The 10794-nt window shown below is 40.7% G+C and overlaps 1 long non-coding RNA gene across 1 annotated transcript; it reads left to right on the forward strand.

Moving 5' to 3' along the window:
* Positions 1-1347: 1347 nt before the first annotated feature.
* On the forward strand, positions 1348-7563 carry LOC122128817. Its single transcript, XR_006151635.1, has 3 exons — positions 1348-1876; positions 4957-5121; positions 7444-7563. It is a non-coding gene; the product is annotated as an uncharacterized LOC122128817 (long non-coding RNA).
* The last annotated feature ends 3231 nt before the right edge of the window (positions 7564-10794 follow it).

Below are 10794 nucleotides of genomic sequence, written 5' to 3' on the forward strand. Positions count from 1 at the left end.
TTTTGCCTATAGTCAAAAAAAAGTCTGACTGACTAGATCTGGCTTCTGTCTCTATACAGTGAGGTAGCTTTCACTTGCTCTGGAAATCCAACTATCAGTGGAGAGCGCTAGATAGGGGGTCTGTGTGAATTTATTATGGATTTCTCTCTGTGATGTTTCATAAAGCTTTGCTACTGAAATGTGTGCTGGAGGAGAGACACTGTAGCACGGTTATGTTTTTTATTAGGTGATGTTGGAGCCATTAGGGTTCATGCTTTTAATTTGGTTTGGGACACTAGAGGTCGCTCTACCCTAATTGGTCCTGCTTAGATGACAAAGGAAAGAGACGCCCTCTAAACATGCCACTATGCTACACTAAATTTAACACGTGAAATATTAGCCTCAGGCTTATTAAAGAGTGTCAAGAACAGACTCATAGCATATAGCCTATCCACAATGTGTTATGGTGTTTGTCATTATGGACCCAGCTCTATATGGGAGGGAGAATATAGCGAGAATAGCGTGTTTATGAAATGAAAGGAGTGTGAAGGACCCCAGCGCAGGGTTACCGTGGCCAAAAAGCTCAGTCAGCGGTCAAAGACAAAAGGGTTTATTAAGGATTCAAGATCATCAAGCAAACCATAAGTACAACACAAAATGACAAAAAAATCCAATGCAAAAATACATTTATAAAACTCAAGCAGAGGACTAAAGTCAGCAGCCTAAGGGTCCGCGCACCATATTCACATATTCACCTGACCAGGTGTGAAAATCCCATTTCATTGTTGGGAGGGACAATACACAGTAAAATTGCTGTCTGGCCCTATCTCCCTCTCTCCCTCACGCTCCTTTGCAACTTGCCTTGCAGTGTTGAGCCCTCAGCAGGTTCAAATGTTTTCAATAATGGTATTAAAAGTAATAATAGTAGTTGCAGCATTGTTCTGTATTAGTCTGTATCCCTATCTGTATAAATGTTTTTGTATGTTCAACCAGCAATACCAACAATGGTATTAGGCGGAAGGTGGCAATGATACACCTTATATGGTCACATTTAACATTATCTCACATTAATATCCTGACAGATGTTCTTAAAGAAGCTATTAGCTTAACCAGCGTGCTGATAAAAAAAGAGTCTGATTTTGGACAAAGCAGGATAAATGTCACTTTTCATGTTACAGGGGGGATCAAATTTTTCAACACTTAAAAAACACATTGTTTAACGTTTATAATTGTGTAGTGCTCTTATTTAATGTTACTATAATATTAAAAATTATTAATTTGTGTTTACAATTATTATTATTTTTTTTTTGGGGGGGGGGGGCTTTATGGAAGGGGGGTCACATCCTGTGTCTCCCCCCGGGATTTCTGCCCGTGTACCAGACAAGGAACTAACCTCCTAACTTAGCCTCCTTGAGTTCTTTCAATTGGGTGTGTGCATGTTTGCATGTGTACAAGTATACTAGTCTGTGTGCTTGTATTCAAGTCCTATGTGTTTGTGTGTGCCTAGCGGTTGTAGTTACCGGGCAGAAGAGTGTGTGCCAAGGATCTTTCATGTGCAGTCGCACTACGAGCGGCACAAGGAGCAATAGCAACATTTTGAAAGATGGCACAATGTTGCTTCTAATTTTCATTGTTAGGAGGATTTTTGTACAAACACTGAATCATTTTCCGATGACTTCACCCTGATATGGCTTGGTAGTAGGCTTCTTTTTTTTAAAATCCAGTCTGTGAACTGCTCTCCAATAGGAACGCAACCACTAGGGGCGTAGGTTTTCACTTTACATAGGGAGGTGCTAATGTTCATGATTGTTCATGACGCAGAACAGATAAAAACGAAAGTAAGGTTTTAACAGAGAATGACTGCATGCAAGAACGTGTCCATCGTTTTTCTATGAGGGTGAGTATGCATACTTCGTCAAAGTTACGGTTGTAATTGATAGTAGAAGTGGTGATCTCGTTTTCATGGACTGAATATGGAAGATTAACCTAGTGTTCACTAGTCGGAGACGACACGAAAGTTTTCACGGGCTTGATGGGCCTACTTGCGAAATGCCACGCCGCAGATTAGGCCTACTTTTTTATTACCAGACAGGTTCAGACCTTCACTCTAATTTGTCTTGACTGAAATCAAATAACAAACGTAGTATAAATATAGTCTGTTATCCAAATCCATAGACTGTCACCATGGATCAGACGCATTTCCAATAAATACACTTGAACAATCCGGAAAAAATGGCTTGAAGACGAGGGAGTGACTTTGGTCCGTAGGTTTGTATGTAATGCCATATATTAAACTAGCACGTAGATGTAGACTGTGCCCATCGTAACCAGTCTTGTGATTTTTTTTTTTTATATATATAGTAGAATCCTCATGGGTAAAGTTCAGCTCTTCCGCTGTAACAGGGGATTATCGCTCCATTCAAGACGTCGGTAAACTAGCAATAGGAAACTCGAGACAAGCGCCTCGACGCTGGCTGCGTCGGATAGTTTGTCCTGTCATCTTTTCCTAACCGCTCATGACTTTTTCCATCCAGGTCAAAGATGTGATATAGAATTAAGGACTAAGGAAAAGACAACTGCGGTTTTAAAATAATCTTACTTTACGTAGGTCTAGGCTACGCTATTCATTATGCGAAGTTAGATGTTATTGACGTGAGTTCATAGACTTAAGGAGGGGAAGTGAGTCCTGTATTTAGTGGAATATTTACATATTCAGCCAACAATGCAAATCGCTCTCGTTCTCTCTCTCTGTCTTTCTCTCTCACTCTGTCACTCCTGTGTCTTGCCTGTGCCGCGACTACGTCTACATCAACTTCACTATGCCTTCACTGGTCTTTCCCCGCCCAATTGCAAATCATACGTAGTTACGTCCGCATGCAGGTCACGTCGGACTTGGAGCATTCTCTGCACTTGCTTTATCTGACGGTAAGGTAGTACCTCAGAATAATATTCGACTCGACTGAAATATGGATAATCCTTAATTTGTGACATGTAATAAAACCTAAACATATTAAAAAACATAAAATTAACATTAATTCAGGCAGTTTACACGTGTCGAGTTGTTAATAGGAGTGCAGGTGTGGCACGGGACGATAGCTTTGGCTATCTGCACTGCAAATAAAATCTATAATTAGTTGCTATCACCAAAAACAGCACACTGGGTGACTAACTGCTGAGAGTGCTTGTTTAAGATGTGATCTTACTGGCTAGAGAGAGCCTGTGTGAGTAGTTACTTGGGATTCCTGTAAGAGGTTATTGCTGAAGTTGCTTTTTATTTTGACAAATGCGCTAGCGGGTTTGGTGGTGGAGTGTTTTTCCTCATGTGACACTCAAGTTCAACTCAAGACACAAGACAAACTGGCTTTGAGGGGTAGACCGAGTATAGTTGGTAACCTTTTTGTATTTGCAACTCATTCATGAAAAGACGTACATTTGATATCGTCATTTTCTTAGCTGTAGAGAGAAGAAGGACCGGGATAAATCAATCAATCGTTAACCACTGAACTCTTCTCTACTACCTCGTTCGCTAGTTCTCAGAAAAAGAGCTATGACACTTCATCCTAGACGCAGCTAGCACGTACTCATGCCTAACAATATTACCTACTGCTACACTACATTCATCTACAATTATTGTGGAAACCATCCCGTGACGACGCGCAAATGTATCAATACTTAGAGTTCGGAGCCGCCATGCCTCCCTGTTTAAAAATCTGGTTGTTGGCGACCCACGGAACACAATCAAAATGTTATGTTCTACCACGCGATCGAATACATCACAAAAGGAGAAAAGAGTTAGAAAATAGAGAACAGGACACGGTGGACACAGCCCACGCTCACAAACACTTCTGCTCACACAATCCCAGCATTTCGAAAACATGTGTCTGAATGTGTGTGTTCGAGAGATTAAGTATGTGTGTGTTTGAATATAAGAAACAGAGCATGTGCGCACAGAACATATAAACTCTAAAAGTGTTAAAATTGTCCTTAAAAATAAGTACAAAATGTATAATTATTGGATATATTCACATGATCATTAGTAACTCAGCCGACTGTTTCATTGTTTTACAGTCTGTATGGTCTATATTATAGACTCTATAATGATCAAATTAAGGCATCCTCAGCTATTCTCTGCACTAACTTGATTGTATTTGTGTGAACTGCCTGAAACTGAAGACGGCTCACGTTCGCCACCTGCTGGCTAATCTTAATTGCTGCATGCCATTTCATGAAATCATGTTCAGAACGGAGCATTTTAAAAAGGCAAACAATGACACATATTTTTAACTTTCTTCAAAGTGGTACAATGGTATATGTTTAGAGTGTCGATTATTTTAGCACAGCTTCATATAGGCTACAGAATAGCCTACTTTTAGCTTTGTCTACTATTGTAGCCTATGTTCTCTTAACCTGTCGGTAGCATGTCATATTGCAGTCAGTATTGGGCACAGAAACGTATTTCCTTCACGCAAACCGTTTGTGTCGCTCTCTTAATTGTCATTACAATATATCCCCTTGTATGGCTATAAAAACGATCACAACAATGTGAGCTTTGCCTATTATCTTACAGAGACATTCCAAGTACACTCATATTGTTTTAGGCTGTTGGTGCATCTTATTACAAAAATATTTGGAATGTTACTCTACCCTACATGCTACAGCCAGCCATATCAGACCTAAGCAACACATTTAGTAAAAGTGAGCTAACATTTCTCTCTATATTATCATCATAATACATCCCATTATATGGAGACAACTTTTGTTCTATGTTGTATTATTTGAGGAATGCATTGTGATTGTATCTTATATACATTATCATTCAATCCATTGCATGTTTGGATTTAGACTACAGCATGAACTGTAAAACGGCCTTCATTCTTTCTTGTTTTCCTACAGTTCACACTTACTTTATAAAATGGTTGTGTAGGCAGAGAGGACCACAGTGACATTGTAGACTGATGGGCTGTTACCTTTTGATAGGGATGAGTGTGGAACTGTGACTAAAACCTCAACATCCAAATCTCATCCATATGCTTGATATAAGGGAGGATATCAGTCAGTTCCCAGCTGTGTGTCTATGAAGAGTGACTGGTCCATGGCAGACCCGCCCAATTTCAGCAGTGGGTCACCACAGTCTGATCCCAAGTGAGTTGTCAGCTATTATATTTTACATTTTTACCTTTTACAAATACACATATACTGGGAAATTGTTTGTGTGTTTGTGCATGAGTGTGTGTGTGTTAAATACAGAGGGGTACGTTCAGAGTATGCAGACATGTTAACCTTACTTACTATTTGCAAAATGTGTTGACTAAAACTATTATTTAACAGTGTGTGTGTAAGAGATTATGCAGACATGTTAACCTTACTAAGTAGTGTTAGCTAAATCTACTACAACCCAAAATCAGAAAAAGTTGTGACAGTATGGAAATGCAATAGAAAGCAGTTATTTATACATTTTGCTTGACTTGTTTTTCATTGCAGACAGTATGAACACAAGATATTTCATGTTTTGTATGGTCAACTTCATTTGATTTGTAAATATACATCCATTCCTGCCATTCAAGCCTGCAACACATTCCAAAAAAGTTGGAACGGGGGCAATTTAGGAGTAGTAATGAGGTAGAATAATTAAATAATGATGTGATTTGAAACAAGTGATGTCAACAGGTCATTGTAATCATGATTTGGTACAAAAGCAGCATCCAGGAAAGGCCTAGTCCTTTAGGAGCATAGATGGGCAGAGGATCGCCAGTTTGCCAACAAATGTGTGAGCAAATAATTTAAATGTTTAAAAACAATGTTTCTCAAAGAAAGATAGTAAGGGATTTGGATATTTTACCCTCCATGGTGCATACCATAATTAAAAGATTCAAGGAACCTGGAGGAATTTCAGTGCAAGGGACAAGGGACTCAAGCCTAAGCTGAATAATCGTGATCCCTGATCCCTCAGACGGCACTGCATCAAGAACCGTCATTCATCTATAAGCAAAATAACCACATGGGCTCAGGATTACTTTGGCAAACCTTTGTCAAGCAGTACAATACGTAGTTACATCCACAAATGCCAGTTAAAACTGTACGGTGCCAAAAGGAAGCCTTATGTTAACCGTGTCTAGAAGCGCAGTCGACTTCTCTGGGCTCGGAGGCATCTGGGATGGACCATCACACAGTGGAAATGTGTATTGTGGTCAGACGATCAGTATTTCAGGTATTTTTTTGGGAAGAAATGGATGTTGTGTGTTCCGTACCAAAGAAGAAAAGGGCCATCCAGACTGTTACCAGCAACAAGTCCAGAAGCCAGGGTCTTGTCATGGTATGGGGTTGTGTCTGTGCCCTTGGCAAAGGTAACTTACACCTCTGTGATGGCACCATTAATGCTGAAAAGTACATTGAGATTTTGAAGCAACATATGCTGCTTTCAAGACGACATCCTTTCCATGGAAGCCCATGCATATTTCAATAAGACAATGCAAAACCACATTCTGCACACATTTCAAAGGCATGGCTGAGGAAGAAGGGTGTGCGGGTGCTGGACTGTCCTGCCTGCAGTCCTGACTTGTCCCCAATAGAGAATGAGTGGCGCATTTTGAAACGCAAAATGTGTCAACGAAGACCTTGTGCCATTGCACACCTTAAGACTTGTTTGCAGGAAGAATGGGACAAAGTAACACCTGAAACGCTTCCTCACTTGCTGTCTTCAGTCCCTAAACGTCTTTTAACCCTATTACCTTCACATTTTACTCACATCTTTTATCCTTGGGGTCAATTTGACCCCAGCAATTTAAACCCCCAAAAAATTATAATAATTATTTTTTTTACCCAAGTTTGTGTCAGGTACTTTAGGTTTGTTTGTTGACTACCTAAATAGCCCTTTAAATAAAACAATACCCCCACCCATCGCCCTTATACATCCAGAATACATGTTACGCGACTATGGAGAAATATGCAGATCACCATAAAATCTCACTGATTGACCTAAAATTGGAAAGAGATATCCTTCTGGATTTTTTATGGCTTCATGTTATTTCTAAGTACATTTTGTTGTTATCTATAACAATTTTGTGTTTACCCAGTTGTCCCCATTAAATTAGCAAAAGTCATTAAATATGAAGCAAAAAAAATTATGTCAATCATTTATTTAGAGACGTTAAACATTGAATGGGGTCAAATTGACCCCAAACATAATAGGAGGGTTAAGTGTTGTGAAAAGGAATGGCAACGTTAAGTGATTAAAGCTTTACTGTCCCAATTTATTTTTTAAATATGTTGCAAGACTCGAAATAGATTTTGAAAAAACAATAAAAGTCTTGATGTAAAGCATAAAATAATGTGCTGTTGTATTGTTTTCAATGTAATACGGGTCAAATCATTTACAAATCACTTATTTCAGTTTTAATTTTAATTTAACATACCGTCCCAACTTTTTCTGATTTGGGGTTGTATTTTGTCTCTTTATGTAACCAGACCACAGACACATAGACCAGTGTCTCCAGTGCCCAGCTGTGTGTCTATGAAGAGTGACCGGTCCATGGGACACCCTCTCAATTTCAGCAGTGGACCACCACAGTCTGATCCAAAGTGAGTTGTACAAGACAAAAGAATTGTTTGTGCTCTTGTGTGTGTGTGTGTGTGCCTTTGTTCGTGTGCGTGTGTGTGCGCACACGTTTGTTTGTGTGTGTACGTGCGTGCATGTATGTTTCAGTCAGTGAGTGAGTGAGTGAGTGTGTCAGTCTGTGTGTGTGTGAGTGAGTGTCTGTGTAAATGTGTGTGTGTTAAAGAGGGAGAGAGTGAAGGAGAGAGTATGCATACATGCTAACCTTACTAACTATAAGAAATAATACTTAGCTAAATCTATTATTTGTAACTTTTAGGAAGAAGTGTTAGCTAAATCTATTATTTTGTCTCCTTATGTAACCAGGCCACAGACACACAGACCAGTGTCTCCAGTGCCCAGCTGTGTGTCTATGAAGAGTGACCGGTCCATGGGACACCCTCTCAATTTCAGCAGTGGACCACCACAGTCTGATCCAAAGTAAGTTGTCAGCTATTCTTTTTGACATTTTACAAATACACATATGTACAAGACAGAAGAATTGTTTGTGCTCTTGTGTGTGTGCGCCTTTGTTCGTGTGTGTGTGTGCGTTTTGTTTTTGTGTGCGTGTGTGCGCGCGTGCATGTATGTTTCACTGAGTGTTTCTGTGTGTGTGTGCGAGTGTGTGTGTGTGTGTGTGTGTGTGTGTGTGTGTGTGTGTGTGTGTGTGTGTGTGTGTGTGTGTGTGTGTGTGTGTGTGTGTGTGTGTGTGTGTGTGTGTGTGTGTGTGTGTGTGTTAAAGAGAGGGCGAAGGAGAGAGTATGCAGACATTCTAACCTTACTATTTTACAAATACACATATGTACAAGACAGGAGAAGTGTGTTTGTGTGTGTGAGTGAGCGTGTGCTCGCGTTTGTTTATGTGTGGGTGTGATTGTGTGTGTTTACGCATGCATGTATGTGTTTCTGTGTGCATGTATGTGTCTCTGTGTGCTAGTGAGTGTGTTTGTGTGTGAGTAAGTGTCTGTGTAAATTTGTGTTTTTGTTAAAGAGAGAGAAGGAGAGAGTATGCAGACATGCTAACCTCACTAACTATTAAGAAGAAGTGTTATCTAAGTCTATTATTTTGTCTCCATATGTAACCAGGCCACAGACACACAGACCAGTGTCTCCAGTGCCCAGCTGTGTGTCTATGAAGAGTGACCGGTCCATGGGACACCCTCTCAATTTCAGCAGTGGACCACCACAGTCTGATCCAAAGTGAGTTGTCAGCTATTTCATTTTACATTTTGACAAACACACATATGTACAAGACAGGAGAATTGTTTGTGCTCGTGTGTGTGTGTGTGTGTGTGTGTGTGTGTGTGTGTGTGTGTGTGTGTGTGTGTGTGTGTGTGTGTGTGTGTGTGTGTGTGTGTGCGCGCACACGTTTGTTTGTCTGTGCGTGCGTGCATGTATGTTTCAGTGAGTGAGTGAGTGTGTCTGTCTGTGTGTGTGTGTGAGTGAGTGTCTGTGTAAATGTGTGTGTGTTAAAGAGGGAGAGAGTGAAGGAGAGAGTATGCAGACATGCTAACCTTACTAACTATACGAAAGAATACTTAGCTAAATCTATTATTTGTAACTTTTAGGAAGAAGTGTTATCTACATCTATTATTTTGTCTCCTTATGTAACCAGGCCACAGACACACAGACCAGTGTCTCCAGTGCCCAGCTGTGTGTCTATGAAGAGTGACCGGTCCATGGGACACCCTCTCAATTTCAGCAGTGGACCACCACAGTCTGATCCAAAGTGAGTTGTCAGCTATTTCATTTTACATTTCGACAAACACACATATGTACAAGACAGAAGAATTGTGTGTGTGTGTGTGTGTGTGTGTGTGTGTGTGTGTGTGTGTGTGTGTGTGTGTACGTTTGTTTGTGTGTGTGCGTGCGTGCATGTATGTTTCAGTGAGTGAGTGAGTGAGTGAGTGTGTCTGTCTGTCTGTGTGTGAGTGAGTGTCTGTGTAAATGTGTGTGTGTTAAAGAGGGAGAGAGTGAAGGAGAGAGTATGCAGACATGCTAACCCTACTAACTATAAGAAATAATACTTAGCTAAATCTATTATTTGTAACTTTTAGGAAGAAGTGTTAGCTAAATCTATTATTTTGTCTCCTTATGTAACCAGGCCACAGACACACAGACCAGTGTCTCCAGTGCCCAGCTGTGTGTCTATGAAGAGTGACCGGTCCATGGGACACCCTCTCAATTTCAGCAGTGGACCACCACAGTCTGATCCAAAGTGAGTTGTCAGCTATTCTAATTGACATTTTACAAATACACATATGTACAAGACAGGAGAATTGTTTGTGCTCTTGTGTGTGTGCGCCTTTGTTCGTGTGTGTGTGTGTGCGTTTTGTTTTTGTGTGTGTGTGCGCGCATGCATGTATGTTTCAGTGAGTGTTTCTGTGTGTGCGAGTGTGTGTGAGTGAGTGAGTGTCTGTAAATGTGTGTGTGTGTGTTATAGAGAGAGCGAAGGAGAGAGTATGCAGACATTCTAACCTTACTATTTTACAAATACACATATGTACAAGACAGGAGAAGTGTGTTTGTGTGTGTGAGTGAGCGTGTGCTCGCGTTTGTTTATGTGTGGGTGTGATTGTGTGTGTGTACGCATGCATGTATGTGTTTCTGTGTGCATGTATGTGTCTCTGTGTGCTAGTGAGTGTGTTTGTGTGTGAGTAAGTGTCTGTGTAAATTTGTGTTTTTGTTAAAGAGAGAGAAGGAGAGAGTATGCAGACATGCTAACCTCACTAACTATTAAGAAGATGTGTTTGCTAAATCTATTATTGTGTCTCCTTATGTAACCAGGCCACAGACGCACAGACCAGTGTCTCCAGTGCCCAGCTGTGTGTCTATGAAGAGTGACCGGTCCATGGGACACCCTCTCAATTTCAGCAGTGGACCACCACAGTCTGATCCAAAGTGAGTTGTCAGCTATTTCATTTTACATTTTGACAAACACACATATGTACAAGACAGGAGAATTGTTTGTGCTCTTGTGTGTGTGTGTGTGTGTGTGTGTGTGTGTGTGTGTGTGTGTGTGTGTGTGTGTGTGTGTGTGTGTGTGTGTGTGTGTGTGTGTGTGTGTGTGTGTGTGTGTGTGTGTGTGTGTGTGTGTGTGTGTGTGTGCGCGCACGTTTGTTTGTCTGTGCGTGCGTGCATGCATGTTTCAGTGAGTGAGTGTGTCTGTCTGTCTGTGTGTGTGTGAGTGAGTGTCTGTGTAAATGTGTGTGTGTTAAAGAAGG

The sequence above is a fragment of the Clupea harengus genome, chromosome 24 (assembly GCF_900700415.2).
Source record: "Clupea harengus chromosome 24, Ch_v2.0.2, whole genome shotgun sequence".
Taxonomy (NCBI): Eukaryota; Metazoa; Chordata; class Actinopteri; order Clupeiformes; family Clupeidae; genus Clupea; species Clupea harengus.